This window comes from Protopterus annectens, chromosome 8.part0, assembly GCF_019279795.1.
Source record: "Protopterus annectens isolate FY-2018-M chromosome 8.part0, PAN1.0, whole genome shotgun sequence".
Lineage (NCBI taxonomy): Eukaryota > Metazoa > Chordata > Ceratodontiformes > Protopteridae > Protopterus > Protopterus annectens.
In genome coordinates, this window is record NC_056741.1 from 973,009,088 (window position 1) to 973,025,504 (window position 16,417).

A 16,417-nucleotide genomic window follows, 5' to 3' on the forward strand; every position below is an offset into this window, starting at 1 on the left:
CAAACAGACTGCAGCAAGGCCTGCCCCAATGACGGAAGATCTGATCCACTATTACAGGATTGAGGGACCACTCGTGAGGCATCAGGATGTTCCTGCTCAGATTGTCCACAATAAGGTTGGAACTCCCAGGAATGTGCATTGCTATAAGAAAGCGGTTGGACGCTATCGCCCAGTGCCAAATCCTCATGGCTTCCCGACACAGGAGGTAAGACCTGGTTCCACCTTGTTTGTTTATATACCAGATGACTGACATGTTGTCCAATTGAATTGCAATGTTCCTGGAAGGAAGGGATGTATGGAACGCTTGCAATGCTAAGAGAAATGCCCTCAATTCCAGAACATTTATGTGAAAATCTGCCTCCATGGGGAACCAGGTGCCTTGGACAGTCTGTCCCTGGAAATGCCCCCCCACCCTAACAGAGAACCATCCGTGGTCACCGTGGCCCTGGGCTGGGGGAGACAGAATGGTCGACATCAAAGATTTGATTATGGCTTCATCCACCATAGCATTTCTTTTTTGCAAAGGTTTGTAAGGCATATCATGTGGTCGAGTGGGTAGGTTAAGATCGACCATTGTGAAGAAAGGAGCCACTAATATTCTCATGTGCAACCTCGCCAGTGCTACTAGGACAATGGCTGCTGCCATGGAGCCCAAGAGCTGTAGTACAAGGTGTACTGTTACAAATGTCTGTGGAAGGAAGGCTTGGATCTGGTGTCTTAATTTCGATAGCCTGTGAGGAGGGAGGGAAGCTTGACAAGATGTTGTGTCGAAGACTGCTCCAATAATTTCCAGTGTTCTTGTTGGGGACATTTGTGATTTGTCCTTGTTGATCGTAAATCCAAGCAGAGAGCGAGCCCTTGAGTTAAGAGAGCCTGTGGATTAAAAGATTCCTGGTCATGGTGGTAAATAGCCAATTGTCTAGAAATGGAAACAACTGTAATCCTTGTAATTGAAGATAAGCTACTATGACTGCCATACATTTGATGAACACTCGGGGGGGGGGGGCTGTTGAGAGACCAAATGGCAGTACCCTGAACTAGTAGTGATTGGTTCCTAGCCGGAAGTGGAGAAATCTCCGGGAGCGCTGATCCATCTTTATGTGGTTAACACGCGTCCTGGAGATCTTTTGAGCACATCCAGTTGTCCTTCCCTAGAAAAGGAAGAATGGACTGTACTGTGACCGTGCAGAATTTTTGAGGTTTCATAAATTTGTTCAATAGGCTGAGATCCAGGACTGATCTCCAGTTCCCTGTCTTTTTTGGCACTAAAAAGAACCTCAAGTAAAACCCGGATCCTCTCTGGTCTGGTGGGACAGGTTGGATGACTCTTTTCCTTAGTAGCTTTTCTATTTCTAAGGCTGCTACCTCCCTCTGATTAGGTGGCACACTGGGGATTCGTTTGAAGGGTCTGGGAGTTAAGTTGAATGGGATATGGAAGCCTCTTGATATTATTCTCTGCACCCAAACATCGGTAGTAATAAGATGCCAGGCTGGTAGGTGCAGAGAAAAATGACTCCTGACTGCTTCCAGAGGAAAGCAGTCGGGCTGCTGCTCTGAAGTGCTGATGGGGTTGGCCAGAGAAGGAATCTTTAGCGCCCTGGTTACGCGGACGCCCTCATCTTTCAGATGAGTTGTCCCCTCTGCCCCGGGGGGATTGCTCACCACAAGTGTCACGAAAAGATCCTTGAGACTTTTTGGACCACAATTTCCCTCCCCTCTGGTTCCTGGAATAAAACCTCTGGGGGGTGGAAAAACATATGCCCACAGCAGACAAGGTCTTTCCGTCTTTCTCACTTCGTGCTAGTGTGTCTCGAACTTTGGGACCAAAAAGTGCAGATTTGTCGACAGGTGCATTGATGAAAGAAGATTTAAAGGGGTCTGCGAAATCACACAAATGCATCCAGGCATGACGTCTCATAACAATGCTGAATGCGGTAGCTCGAGCTGCCCCTTCGGTGATGTGCGATATAAAACACGGAGGAGTTTGAGACAGATTCTAGGGTAGCTAACTGCAAGGCGACAGTGTCACGCACCTCATCAAGCAGTACCCCCACCAAAGAGGTAGACATTTCAGAAATAAGGTCTCCTTGGAGGCGAGTGAAGTGTGCCAGATAGTTCAGCGATCGAACGGCAAAGGTCACTGAAGCATAGGTCCGCTTCCCCAGGTATGTCCATAGCCCAAGACTCCTTGTTTAGGGGATAGAGAGTGGAACTATCTTCTGCCAGCTCCCTCTAGGTGGCCGCCGCCATGAGCATGGAATCATCTGTCAACTGCTTGGACCAGTAGGGCTGGTCTTCAGGGGTGGATAAAATTTTGTCCGGCATCCAGTGGGCAGTTTCTATGTTGTCTGGGGGCTTCCAAGCATACTGCACAATCAGCTTTACAAGCTCATCTGCAGGTGGGGTCACCCAGGAAGTAGATGGCTGGGCACGGAAAGCCTGCAAGAACAATGATTCCCCGAAGGGTTAGAGGACTTTCAGTCTCCCCTCTGCTTGAGGATTTCAAGAATGTCTCCAAATGAGACATCGTCCGGGGGAGACCGTGGGGACCCCTTCTCCCTCATCACAATTGGTGTCCTCTGTGATAGATTCCTCAGGGGAATCAAGGTGTTTCATCTTGCACTGTTTCTTCCAGGGTGGCTCCCCAGTGGGAACTTCTGCGGAGGACTCCTGTCTTGATGCTCCCGTGCCCATGATCCTACAGTAGGGGGTTAGGACAGCTGCATGCTGGAGGGGGGATTAGGTGTCGATGCCATTAGTGCTGTCTGTGAGCCTGTGGAGACAAGGACCCTCTCCATCACCTGGAAAGCAGGCCCACCTGAGGAGGGATGAGAGCCCGGAACAGAGAAGGACAACCTTGGAACCGGGGTCACACCCTGCCCTGAGGAGCTCCGAGAGGACTGGAAGCTGTTGGAGCCATGGACATAGACAGTGCCAGTGAAAAAATAGGAGCCGAACTAGGTACCACTGTGCCGACAGCCCAAACACTGCTCCGAGAGTGTACCAGTTCCAACAGAGCCGATGCACCAAGGGAGGTCAATACCAACAGGGGAAACTCCGCAGATGGAGCAGAGAGACAGTATGCACTGGGGTGGTCATCGGTGCCAAGATCTCTGGAGCCTGGGTATAGGCTGGAGGAAGATATACTGGTGAGTACGCTGTGAAAGGTTCTGTGCCAAAGGGAACAGAAAGTCCAGCTGGGGTGGGCAATCCCCTGCCAGAAGGTAGTCCACAACCCGCACTACATCTTGTTCAGAAAAGCTCCTGGTGGGTCTATAGGAGGCTGCTGAAGGAGAGTCAGGTCTTTCAAGAAAGGGGCTAAATTGGTGCCCTGAAAAAGGGTCATAAGTTGCACAGTATCTGGTTCTTGGAAGGTGTTCAACCTTAGGAACCGAGGTCATAGTCTGTGGAGCTGAATACGCAATCTGTACCGTGGTCAGGGATGGTGCCGAAGCGGGTATGGTTGGCAGAGCCAGTGTCAGGAACAAGGACTGCACCGAAGACGATGGTGCCGAAGTTGTAACCTTAACAGGAGTCTACATCAGAGACGGCACAGAGGGGTAAGACACAGGGCCTGGTGCCGAAGTTGTCTGCACCAAGGGTGCCGGAGAAGCTCGGTGCAGACTCGATTCCATAACGGTAGGGGATGTAGGAACCGAGTGACTCGGTTTCTCCTTGTGTTTCTTGGTTTTAGGAGGTGGTGAGACCTCCATCCCAGAGAGAGCCTCCAAAAAAGGCGTTTTGATTAAACCTTTCAAGATCAGTTTGTTTTTGCACTCGGTTAGAGTGCAATTACTAAAACTAGAGCAGATGTCACAAGAAGCATTTAAATGGTCCACGCACAAACAATAAATGCACCGAGCATGACCGTCTGAGTTGGGCATCTTTCACCTACACCTGTCACACTGTTTAAACCCAAACTTAACTTTTTCTGACATAACGTACTGACAACAAAACTACCAAGAAGGAAACAACAAGTGAAAAAGAAAAAGGATTTTGTTGGGGTTTATTTTTGAGAGAGATAAAGAGGGAAAGGAGAGAGTGCCAACAATGGTATCTAGAAATACCACAAGTGGTAAAAGGTGGGCCTACCAAAGGTAGGAGAGAGGGGCCAAAGGTAGAGGGTAGGAAACAGAAGCAGATTACAGGCGAGAGGAGAAATTAGAGAGACTGACTAAAAAGGGCAACGTTTTGAGAGAAAAACTACACAAAATACACAACTTTCCACTTAGCTTTGAGAGAGAAGGCTTGGCACGTCTGACGAGGAATGCAGCAAACAAGATCTGAAGAGACTGCGAGGGGAATTATGAGTAGGTCTTAGCTGAGAGTTTTTGGCTGGCATGAGCTTGGAAACGGCCGTATCAGTTCCGAGGACGGAACCGAAGTCCTATCAGTAAAGAATGCATAAAGATTCACAACATCAGATTGTATATTCTTGGAAAATACAGTGTGAACACTTGTTACAACATATTAACCCTTTTCTATACGTCCTTTAGTGGGATGTTTAAAGACTGTTATGAGAGACAGAATGAAATTTTATTTGAAAAGTATGTTATTTTAAAAGTATATAGTGAAAGGTATTAAAATAGAAGTCTCCTTTTTTTCCTGAGTAAAAACATTAAAAAATAATCTCACTTGCATTCAGGGTCTTGATGGTTCTCATATACACATGCAGAAATATATTCTTTCTTTTGTGGAGCGGTATGTAAACAAACTATATGAAGCTTACCCAGCCTTACCTCATATATAGTCTCTCACGAGTATATCAAAATTTGATAATGCTACTTTAATTAAACTTACAGTAATTAAGGAATTACATAGTGTATTGAAAACTACTGTCAACTCTTTTCATGGTTCCAATGGCATATCCTTTCCTTTGTATACTTCTATAGCCTAATTTCAGAAAAATATATATTTTTTACAAGTGCTTAATGAATGGTTATAGTCTGAAATAATACTCCTATTTGTGAGGTTACTTTGAAGTGTATTTACACCAACGGGGATAGATATTAACTAATTGGAGGCTGCCACCTTTTATTAATACTGATCAGAATTTTTTTTTTTTTGCAAAAATATTTTGAGATTGACAAGAGTCATTATGAAACGTTTTCACCCAGTTGTATTTGGAATACATGGAAAGACTATTAAAGATGTCTTGGTATTATGAGAGATCACTTGTGGCATACAGCATTGCAATGGTTATTACTATTGCATGACGTGTCCAAAGCTTTTAACATAGTCACTCATTCTACTCTAGGTGACATTCTGAAAAGCTATAATATCTACAGTTCTACACCATCTCTAGTACAAACATTTTCAGTCTATAGGGGAGTTAATCACAGTTGTCCCCTAAATGCTTTGTTTTCTTTACTTATGAATGCTATTCTACAGTGTTCTAGTTACCTCTTACCTTCTCTAGCAACTTTTGTACCTGGTATACCCCTAGAATAATTTATTTCTTACTTTGATGATTTAAATATTATTGCAAATAATGAAGTGGATCTAGTATCTTTGTTTAAATTTTTGGACTTGATTTTATCATATATTCTTTTTAGAATGGACAGGATACAAATATTGTGTATATTATACAGGAATGAGCGAGCTACTTAGATAATGAGATGAGCTGATTAATACAGTTACTAACAAACTTACTCGATGGAAAACATTTTCCTTATACTCGGGAGAAAAGTGTTATTTGTTGCACTCTGCATACATATCCTAATATGCCTAAAGTAATAATACATATCATTTCCAAAGGGAGAGAAAAAAACTTATTAGAAATGTTTAATTATTATTATTATTTTTTTTTTTACGGGGATGCAAGGTAAACCCTGATAAAAGAGGTCTACAGGAAGACTATCTTGCTAGACAATATTATGCTAAATGTTTGGAATGGAAAATTTATCTTAAGAGTATTTTACTGCATAGAAAATTGTGGTAAAAATCAAACACTGATAGGTTATATGATATTAGACCATGGGCTGCTCAGAGTATGAATATACAGATAATGATTACTGAATGTCATCTCTGATTTGTTGGCATATATGGAATGTATGATTTTCACTAGAAACTGATGCTGGGTATTCTGGCAATTAAAGGGTGAATGAACAGAAAATTAAAGAATGTCTGTCATTGTGGAGAAACAATGCAGCATGATCTTACTTTTTGTACAAGGATACAGCAATGTTGGAATACTGTTATACCTACTTTTTTCACTGACTAGGCTTAAGACTGTAACATTAGAGACACTGTTGTATGAACATACCTTAATCAGTGCACACAGCAAATAATCTATGACAATTATTGGTAGTGATGTACGGATACTTTGGATTGCTAGATGAATTGTTGTACAACCAACTTGGGGACTGTTTTAATATTAATGTAAAATAAAAAACAGTTATGGGAAAAGTGTGGGTAAATATGATTCAAAACACCAATTGTGTATACACACTTATTTCTGCAATGTTTGTGCATATGATTCAACGGTAACAGTCCTGTTTACATAAGTTACCCCTCCTTTTTGATAAATTTATTTATTTATTTTATTTTATTTTACATTTGTTGACCGGGCTAGTCTAGCTGGATACATGTCCATTTTCAGTAGAGGCCCGGGGAGAAAAGCTCCAAGAATAACAAACAAAAAACAATAAACAATAAAAAACATTTATAAAGTACAATCTTGAAAAAGTTTACAGAAGAACACATGCAAAATTCAATCAAGGAAGAAGTACCAATAAAGTCATATACCAAAAACAATATAGAAAATAGTATTGAGTAGAACAGATGTATAAATAAGAAAAAAGTTTTTTTTTTTTTTTAAGATATGAAATATTAACTGCCTTACTACCATTGAGCATGACTGGAGCAGTAAACAATAAGGGAATATTCATGAGAGGATGTAATATGCAAGTATATATAAAGAATTCACTCAAAAGTTTCATGATAAGCAGATTTTATAGGGAAGGCTTAGGATGATGCAGGTAGTTATAAGTGAGAAGTATCAACAGTTAGTCAGGGATAGTACAGGAACATAACCAGTGTGACTTGAGATGAAGCTTGAGTTTCCTTTTAAAAAGTATAGGAGAGCAGAGAGTTGTGAGTTCAGTGGGTAGTAGATTCCATAGCTCACCGATGGTATTAGAGAAAAGGGAGTCACCTGCTAAATTGTTGGATCTGCAAATGTTAAACAGTAGTTTGTTAGAAGAGCGTAAGTTTTAGGATTATGGTAGGGGTAAGTAGGTTTGAGAGTATAGGAGTATTGGTGGGTTGATACAGGGGTTTGTGGGCAATAGTAAGCTGTGAAAAGTGTAGATGGTGTAGAAACTCTAACCAATCAAGTTGTTTAAGATTAAGACAGTGATGAGTTCTGAAAGGAAAGGCAGTAGCAAATCTGGCAATATTGTTATAGGATACTGTCAGTTTGTTAATGTTGGTTTTAGAAAGATTTGTATAAATGGGTGAAGCATAGAGTAGAGTGGAGATGAGATGAGTTCTGGCTATAGCAGTCCTGACTGCTGGTGTAAGAAAGGGTTTAATTCTATAGAGGGATCCAAGTTTCTTGTTGACTGTTTTTATTGTACTGTTAATATGCGTGTCATAGTTGAGATTATTATCTATAGTTATTCCTAGGAGTTTGGTAGTTAGGTCTGGAGAGATAACAGTACCATTGTTAGAAGTGGGGCAGCAGGTACAATTAGGTTTCCTAATGTCATGGGATCTATTACATTCACCTGCAGTACCATTAACTCAAGCCGATGGGACCACAGTTTAACTTCTCATCCAAAGGATAGGACAAACAAGAGCATTGAACCCTTAATGCTGCAGTGCATTGTTAGTAATTCAATCACTTGGAGTAGAAGAGAACCCACAGCCTTCTGATCTTCTAGTACCAAATACGAGTGTGCTACCTGCTGCCCCACTGAGACTATATCTGAAAACCACTTGTTTCGACTGAGGAAACAGTTGCAGAATCCCTAAAATACAAGTCTATAATTATAGAAATAAGGTATTAATGTGTGGAATACCTCTGTAGGCTTCTGGTGCACACACTGCTACAACTGCATTTCTCTACACCTGCATACTGTCAGGTTATCAATGGATAACAGGCATGTCGCTACTTCTAAACACTCTTTTACTATTTGCCCCCAGTGGTTGCACTGGTATATATGTAATGACATACCTGTGTTTCTAACAATGTTTTTCTGAAGATACTGCTATGGTGTACACTTCACATCAACATAACACATTCATTCCACAGTCTAGCAGCACATGCTTATGCAATTAACAGTTCCATTAAAACATGTCACACTTGTAAACAAGATCCACATGTGCTTCAACACATTTTCCACCCTGCATAGTACATGACAATTTTACCTTTTGCATTTTTCTTCACAGTTTTTGAGTGTCCATTGTTTTGCCACAATATTTACAATATTTACAAATATACCATCAACTGATGATCACATGTTGGTGACAGTCCATTTTACTCTGGCTGGGATGCTGTGCTCTTCCTTTGACTGCTTTCTGTACAGCACATGTGCAGCATAGCATTTTTCTATTTCAGACTCTGCATCGGCACAGGGTGCAACCAGCAGTGTGGCAGCAATTTGGCCCCATCCTCCAGGTGGTGGACCATGCAAGATCACAATTACACTTCATTTCTGTACCCTAATTCACTTTTGTGGTCTGCTACTCCACTCCCAACCTTGTCCCAAACTACCAACTCCAACACTTCATTTCTGTACCCTAATTCACTTTTGTGGTCTGCTACTCCACTCCCAACCTTGTCCCAAACTACCAACTCCAACACATATTGGTGACCCATGCACACACTACAGTTCACATAGCTAATGAATATATTCTTACACTGGCTCATGTGGGCCATGCACATACATGTATGCTGCTACAGTTGCTCTACCTGAACTGCATTCATCCAAGTGCCACACTTGTATAATTCTCTATACATTTTTCTGTTACCAGATGGTATGTATGTGTTGTAAGAAAGCAAATTTTAGATGTTTATGGTATGAAAGATGTTCCCTGTGTAGAACCCACAGCCTGTGTACTGTGCCTGCCATGTTAGTCTGCTGTCAGCAATGGGAGTACATCACTTGTTGCTCTATGTACAAGTGTAAAAATGGATTGTTATAACAAAGCTCTGAGGCAGTTGTTGACTGAACAGCATATACAACTGCAGCCTTAGTCATCCATGACTGGATGTTGTGCCCCTAGTGTCCTCCCGATCATCTTCTGAAACATATGATAGATCCTCTTCAGACCTCTGAGGTTCTTGGGTCACCCACACCTGGGTCTGGCAGGCCACTGGGATTGGATGTGATCATACTGTGCACCATGTTAAATACAGCAACCATTTCTGCAGAAATTATTGGCATGTACTGTAGTATACACATATATCCAGACACCTAAACTGTAGTTTGGGCATACCAATCAATCATTCTGTGGTGTTACACTGCAATATCTACTCTACTGAATGCATCCTTGGAAGATGTGGATGAGACTGAACGCTGTTAGGAGCCAAGGTTCCAATAGCTAACTGCAGCCATTTGATTGAATAAGTGTGCAGAACATTAGATGACTGCATTATAAAGTATGGGAGTATTTGTCTGCAGGTATACTTCTCAAACAGTAGCCCCTCAGGGATCACACACTTTTGGAAAAATGCTATTAGAACACTCTCTCTCCACTATGTACCATTGTGTGCACCAATGGGGTGTGCTGCCAGCAGGTTAATAAAGATGCTGTCTGCTGAGCACACTACCTGACAATTTTCCATTCCATGGCAGCCTGCAACTCCTGTGGTGTTTGATGGGAAGTGGGTGAACTTCATTATCGTGCTGCATATGACTGCTAGGAATTGTTCTCTTATGTAACTAACAGCTGACACCCGTATGGATCAGTCATGCGACACTAGAATGCAACAGAGACCAGCATACAAAGGCTCAGTTTTGTTGGTTTCAACTGGGAATGGGTAACTCTACAGGCTACATGAAGAAGTGAGGTGTATACATCTCAAATCACAGCCACCACCAGCTCTCTGTCTAATCTGTATCTGTCCATTTCTTGATCAGAGAGCTGACTACACTCTGGCTCCCCACCATGCTGGCTGTCTGCAGATGTATGGAAGCATCTGCAGTTCACCCTCTAATACCACATGTAGAACCCTGGCCTGCTGGAGTGCATTGTGTGTGCAACTCATTTCTGCAGATACCCCTGCATAATCCACAGTAATAAATTTCAATAATCAAAATGTCTTGCATTTGCTACAAGCAAATGTGATCTCTGCCAAATATTTGCCCAAATCTAATGGCAAGCACCCCCAATATACTTAGTCACTTTAACGGACATCAATGCATAAGCAATATTTTGGAGCCTGGGGCAACTGTTGTTGTACACTATACTCATTAGTATATGCGCCTGCTTTCATATTGCTCTTAGAATCACATCTACCCTCACTCCGTTGTCTCTCTCTGGCACATTGTGCTGTGCACAACTTTGTTGTAAAACACTAATCCCCTGATTCAAAAACAAAGTGCTACCTTCTAGTACTAGTTTTGCATATTATAGAGAAGGACACTACTTCAATGAATGCAATGCATGGCATCTTATTCTCTCTACTGTCCCCAGTTCACTACTCTTATGTCAGACTACAAGGAAGGCTGTATTTCTGGCAGATGGGATTATCCTTTCTTTACAACTTGTGTGACAATAATGTTTATGTTGCTGGTGCAATATTAAAATATTTTATTTTACAAGATTTAACCATACAAATCATTGTATGTGAAGCATCAAGACATCTAGACACCTAGAATCAGTGTCATTACAAAAGACATTGACATCACAGAAGGCTGAAAACAGAGTTGTCTTGAAGAATAAAACCCTGACTACTGTGCAGGTGTGACCAAAGTAAGATTAGCAGCTCTGGTGCTTGCAGGATATAGCCAGAGAGAGGAGGAGTCATGACTGCTACGAGCTTGCCCACCCTTGCAGGAGGGACGCATCAGTGACGTAGCAAACGAGTAATACCTCGTAGGAACTCTTAGGTGTTTATATAGTGGAATTTGAGCCTCCAAGCCCATAATATACGTACTACGCAGCCAAGAAAAATCTGGCATGTTTCCCCATCAGAAAACTCCTTCCAGAGGGAGAGGGTAAGCCATCCTTACAGCACCAACAAACTGACTTACTCCTAACTATTCAACTCTTGTGGAGGAACACAAGGATTCCCAGGCAGGGATGAATGGTCCATAAGAGCTCTCATCCACCCTGGGTTGCTTGGTGTCGTCCACCCAGAATGAATGGGCCCAAGAGGATGAAGGCACAGAAGGCATCAGGCAGACACCTATGAGTAAAGCAAAAAAAAAAAAAAAAAAGTTTCACCCTCTGCAAACTCAAAAACATTTTAAAAGGCTGTTGTAAAATACTTTGTATTACTATTTATATGATGCAATTAAAATAATGATGGCAATATTAAACTGAAAACAAAAGCTTGAAACAGGCCTTTAATGCATTTAATATCACTGGGACAACCATTTGTGTGATTGATTAAACAGATTGACAGCATCCATGTAAACCTAAATGTATTTCCCATAATGCAAAGAAACAATATCGAGCTGACTAATCTGTGAAACAATTGTGCTTGCAACTTAATGGAAATAGGTGCGATGAACAAGTACACATCAACTAGGCTCCCTAGTGTCTGCTGTCTTTAATAGGATCATAGGAGGTTACTAGGCTAATGGCCCTGGGACCCTTACAAACCTAGCCAAAAGTTAATCTCCCAAAAAAGAACCCTCAGTCAGCACCTGTCGCCCCTGTCTATGAGGGACAAAGGTTGAACTCCTGGGACAAATTTGTGGTTTCCCATCCACTAATCAAGGTTGCACTTGAAGAGGGTCAGTAAGGTACTCCGTTTGACAAGTATGGGAAGTCTATTTCAGAGACAGAGCAGCCTCTGGGAGACAAATCTCACTCTCCAGCAGGTTTTGTTGATGTCATATATTGGACTTAGGCCTGTCGGGCAGGTAATATGCAAGGAGTTAGACTTATGGATCTTTGGTAGGGTAGGGACCAATATTGCCTAGTAGGAGAGACACAGATCACCTCTGAGCAATCTATATGATACCGAGTAGAGGGATAGTGATTTGAGCCTGTCCACATAGGACATATGTTGGGGGCCATGGATTTTCTTTGTGAGGTATTTCTGTGGCCTTTCTGGCTGATGCAGGTGTTTGGAGAGCTACATACCAAATGGGGCATTATACTCAATTATAGCCCTAATGAGGGAGGAGTACAAAGAGGTAATAACCTTTTTTCTGGATGCAATCCCTTTAACTATGAGATGAACCAAGTAAAAGGCTTTTCTGACCACTGCTGCCACATGATAGTCGAATGTGAGATTATCATCAACCTGAGTACCCAGGTCTCTCATCACAGGTCGCATGCTTAGGGGGATGCCATTGATGTGGTAATCAGTAGGGGCAGCGTTTTTGCTGAATGGTATGATAATACATTTTTTGCATTTAAGTTAAGGCCATGACTTTGAAACCAGTTATTTGTAGCTGTGAGACCCTGTTGCAGTAGGGAGTCAATGACAGCACCCAACTTACAGTCATCTGCAAACTTGGGTCAGCTACAGGCCCTTTGTCTTCTCCTGAACCACTGAGAAGTAGATGCCAAACAGTAGAGGTCCCAGGACAGATCCCTGGGAAATACCACTAGTGATTGGTCTGCTGTTGGAGGTGTTAGCATCTATTTTGACCTTGTGGCCAACCACCTGACGAGATAAGGATTTATGCCAAGGTGTGTTAGCTTTTCGATGATGCCAGAGTGGGGATTGTGTCAAAGGTCTTGGCCAAGTCAAGGTAAGCTGTATGTACTGACTTTCCCTCATCCAGGGCCTTGGTGACAGTCTTAAAGACGTCAACCAGGTTCAACAGGCAAGATCTGCCTCTGACAAATCCGAACTGGGTGGGGTCATGTCCTTGTTTATGAGATCCATAATAATACACTCCATGACTTTACAGATCAGACTTGTCAAGCTAATGGAGCGATAGTTTCCCGGGTCAGTAGTGGCATCACCTTTGTGCAAAGGGATGACAGTGGCAGTTCTCCACTCTGCTGGAATGAAGCCTGTAATTAGGCTGTGGTTGAACAGGGTTCTCAATGGCAAAGCTAGTTCTTGCTGGAGATGGTGCAGAATACAGCCTGGGATATTATCAGGTCCCATGGAAGCTGGGTTCTTTGCCTTGGATAGGGCCTTTAACACTTGATCTACAGAGATGTGAGGTGTGGGACAAGTATCGGGGATGTCAAATAGGCCTTTTGGGGGAATAGGGGTGATGTTTGCACTGAACCCATCAAACAGCAGGTTGGCTAAGTCAACAGGATCAGTGTAAGTGGTACCATTAAGTACTAATTCGGAACAAACCAGGGCTTTACCATGGAGGTTCCTGATGTAACTCAAGGACTTGTGGTTTCCCTTTGTTTCAGAGGCTAGTTTCAACTCATAATTGGCTTTGGATGTTTTCCTTAGTGATCTTATTTGCTTGTTGAGGCGGAGAAGGGAGCTTTTCCAATTTGGAATTTGTTCCTTTTTATCCATGGACAACAGTTTCTTCCTTTTGTTTCAAAGCCTGTTGATAGAGGATGTCTACCAGATAGGGTTGTGTTTCCTTGAGGAGCAGGTTTTAGTTCCACTGGGTATGGCTGAGTCCATGCAGTTGTACAGGTGCTTGTATACTGCACTGGTGTACTGTTCAGCATAGTTGTCTGCATTTTCTGAGTGGGGCAGTGGTGTGAAGCTACCGATACCCTCCTTTAGACCGGTGATCTGATCTCACAAGGGAAGAGCATACTATGGGAGTGGTGCAGCGGTCTCCCATGTTGGTGAGAACTAAGTACAGAATGGTATCTCCCCTTGTGGGGGATGAGATGTGCTGCTCTAGTGCATTAGAATTGATGAAGTCAAGGAATCATTGGGTGAGTGCATTACTGCAGGAACAGTTTGAAGTCACCAAGGATCGTGGTGTTAGGGGGTACCTTGATGGAGTCAAGTAGGTCCAGGTAGGAGGAGTGGGTGTCCTGAGTCATGGAGGGGGGTCTATAGCTGGCTATAACTTGGATGGGTATCTTGCGAACTGTCAGTTGCACCTGGCGTAATTCCAGTGCATCATGCTGGCAAACTAGTCTGGAGGTGTGCCTGTCCTTAATGAAGATAGAGACTAGACCACCCTTAATCTTTCCAAACTTGTTTTGGAGTCGGAAAGTGTGAAATTAGGTATAGCTTGGTAAGGTAGGCATGCTGTCTGCAGACCTGAACAAAGTTTCCATGACCACACTGACATCGGCATCTTCCAGTGTGAGGAGAGCCTCCAGTGAGTGCATTTTCTGATTAAGCCTACTAGCATTACGCAGCATGACCTTCAATTTGCTTTTTGACAGATTTTATATGTTGGAAGATTTATCTTTGGGCAGAGCCTAAAAAAGGCAAAATGGGGGAGGTAAGAGCCTTGGTCAAGATCCAGAACCCCAGGGGTGAGAGGTGGAGGCCATCTCTGGCAAAGCATTGAGGCCTGTCAACCATGTCATCCTAGGCAGACCGATACTGGATCCCCTTGAAAAGACATGAGAAACTCAGCCAATTGTTGAAGTCTATTATTTTTTGTTAGTATTTTGGTATCATTCTTGGTGAAGGCAAGATGTTGCTTAGGGTTAGGGGCATTCCTGCCTAGGACACGTACTCCGAGCTCAATCATGTCTCTCTTCATATAGTCCAGGGAGGTATGTCTCAAGTCATTCACACCAACATGGACAATAACAGAGTCATACTTGTACCTGTTGTGGAGAGGAAGTGCGTGCGTGATGTGACAGATTCTGGCACCTGACCGTGATATTCTCCTTGTTAAGCCTGGTGAGGGGGAAATCAGTGTGTCTCACTATTGAGTCAATGATGACTAGTATGTTTGGTTTATTATTATGGCTTATTGGCTGTGTTGGTATACTGTTATGCCTGATGGGTTGTGTTTGTGTTGTCTACTGTGTGTGATGTGATTGGTGTTGTGTGTATGTTTTGAGGATCTCTGTTGTTTAGGCAAGTTTTTATTGAAGACCCCTGCATAGGTAGGTGTGTTGTGCTTGGCTCTGTGATGTGGGTGGTGTGGTGCTTGTGCTGACTATCTCCTCTTTGTCAGGAGTACTGACTCTGGCACGAGACAGCATGGATTTCAGCTTACTGATGTAGATGCATTTCTCTCGCAAGTAGAAAAATTCTGAGAAAAGGACAGTCTGTGAACATGAGGCAGTTGCTGCTCTCAGTATGCCCATGCTGACCAGGCTGGCAGGAGAAACTGATGGGAATTGTCCTGACATAGTGTTCTGAATACTTGGCAGACTTAGGGAGAGCAGGATTTGATTAGGGTTTGTCCACAAGAGTGTAGACCACAAAAATCTTAATGACTGGCCTGAAGCACGACGGCTAAAGCCAAAACTGAGGTGCTTAGAACAGCAGACAAATTTAATCAGGCTACCTACAAGCAGTAATAAATGCAGAATAAGAGCACTTGAAAGCACGCAGAACAGCAAAATGAGGTAATAAAATAGGCAGAACACAGTTACAGTAAGAGCAGCTGAATAGCGTATATATTTTTTTTATACAGCAAAAAGCACAACACGCTTTTATACTACTTGTGCGCCTTGCAGTAGGTAAATAAAGCCAAGAATCAAATGAAGGAACAGTACTCGTATGTTTACTTCGTGGCCATGATGCAGAGGATAACAACTGTCAACTTGTCAGTTGCAATCAGCCATTACAGCAACTCATAGCAAATGAATGTGCATACCTTGGATATAATCACGCTCAGCTTTAGCAGAAAAGATTTAATACAATTTCCTCTGTCTGGTACCAATGCTTTTTTTCCTAAATAGGTGTGAAAAAGGACATTTATATACCAGGATAAACAGAGCTGTCTAACAGAAAATACCAGCCACCAAACATATTACTCTGGAGTGAAGAGGGTACTTTTTCTGTTTCAACCATGGAACCACACTACTTAGAAAAAAGCCCTGGAGACTCGGGTTAACTTGTGCACACACTTTTCTTAGTTCAAGATTGTATCCTTGTCAAGTTAGAGAGAGTTGCCTTAACAGTTGTTCTACATACAGCACACCTCATTTTTCTCTTTGTGGCTTTATCATTTTCGAAGGCAAAGTAAGTGTGCGCGCCTAAAGCCGAAGCTACTATTCACCTATGGACAATTAATCATTAACAAGCAACAGGACTTGGGCCGTTCACCAGATGCCCCCACCCCCACAAATAAACTGTTTCTTCACCATCGATCTGTTTTTCATTCTTGTTGTCTGAGATATGTGGATCACGCATTTTACTTCGTCAGTATGGAAA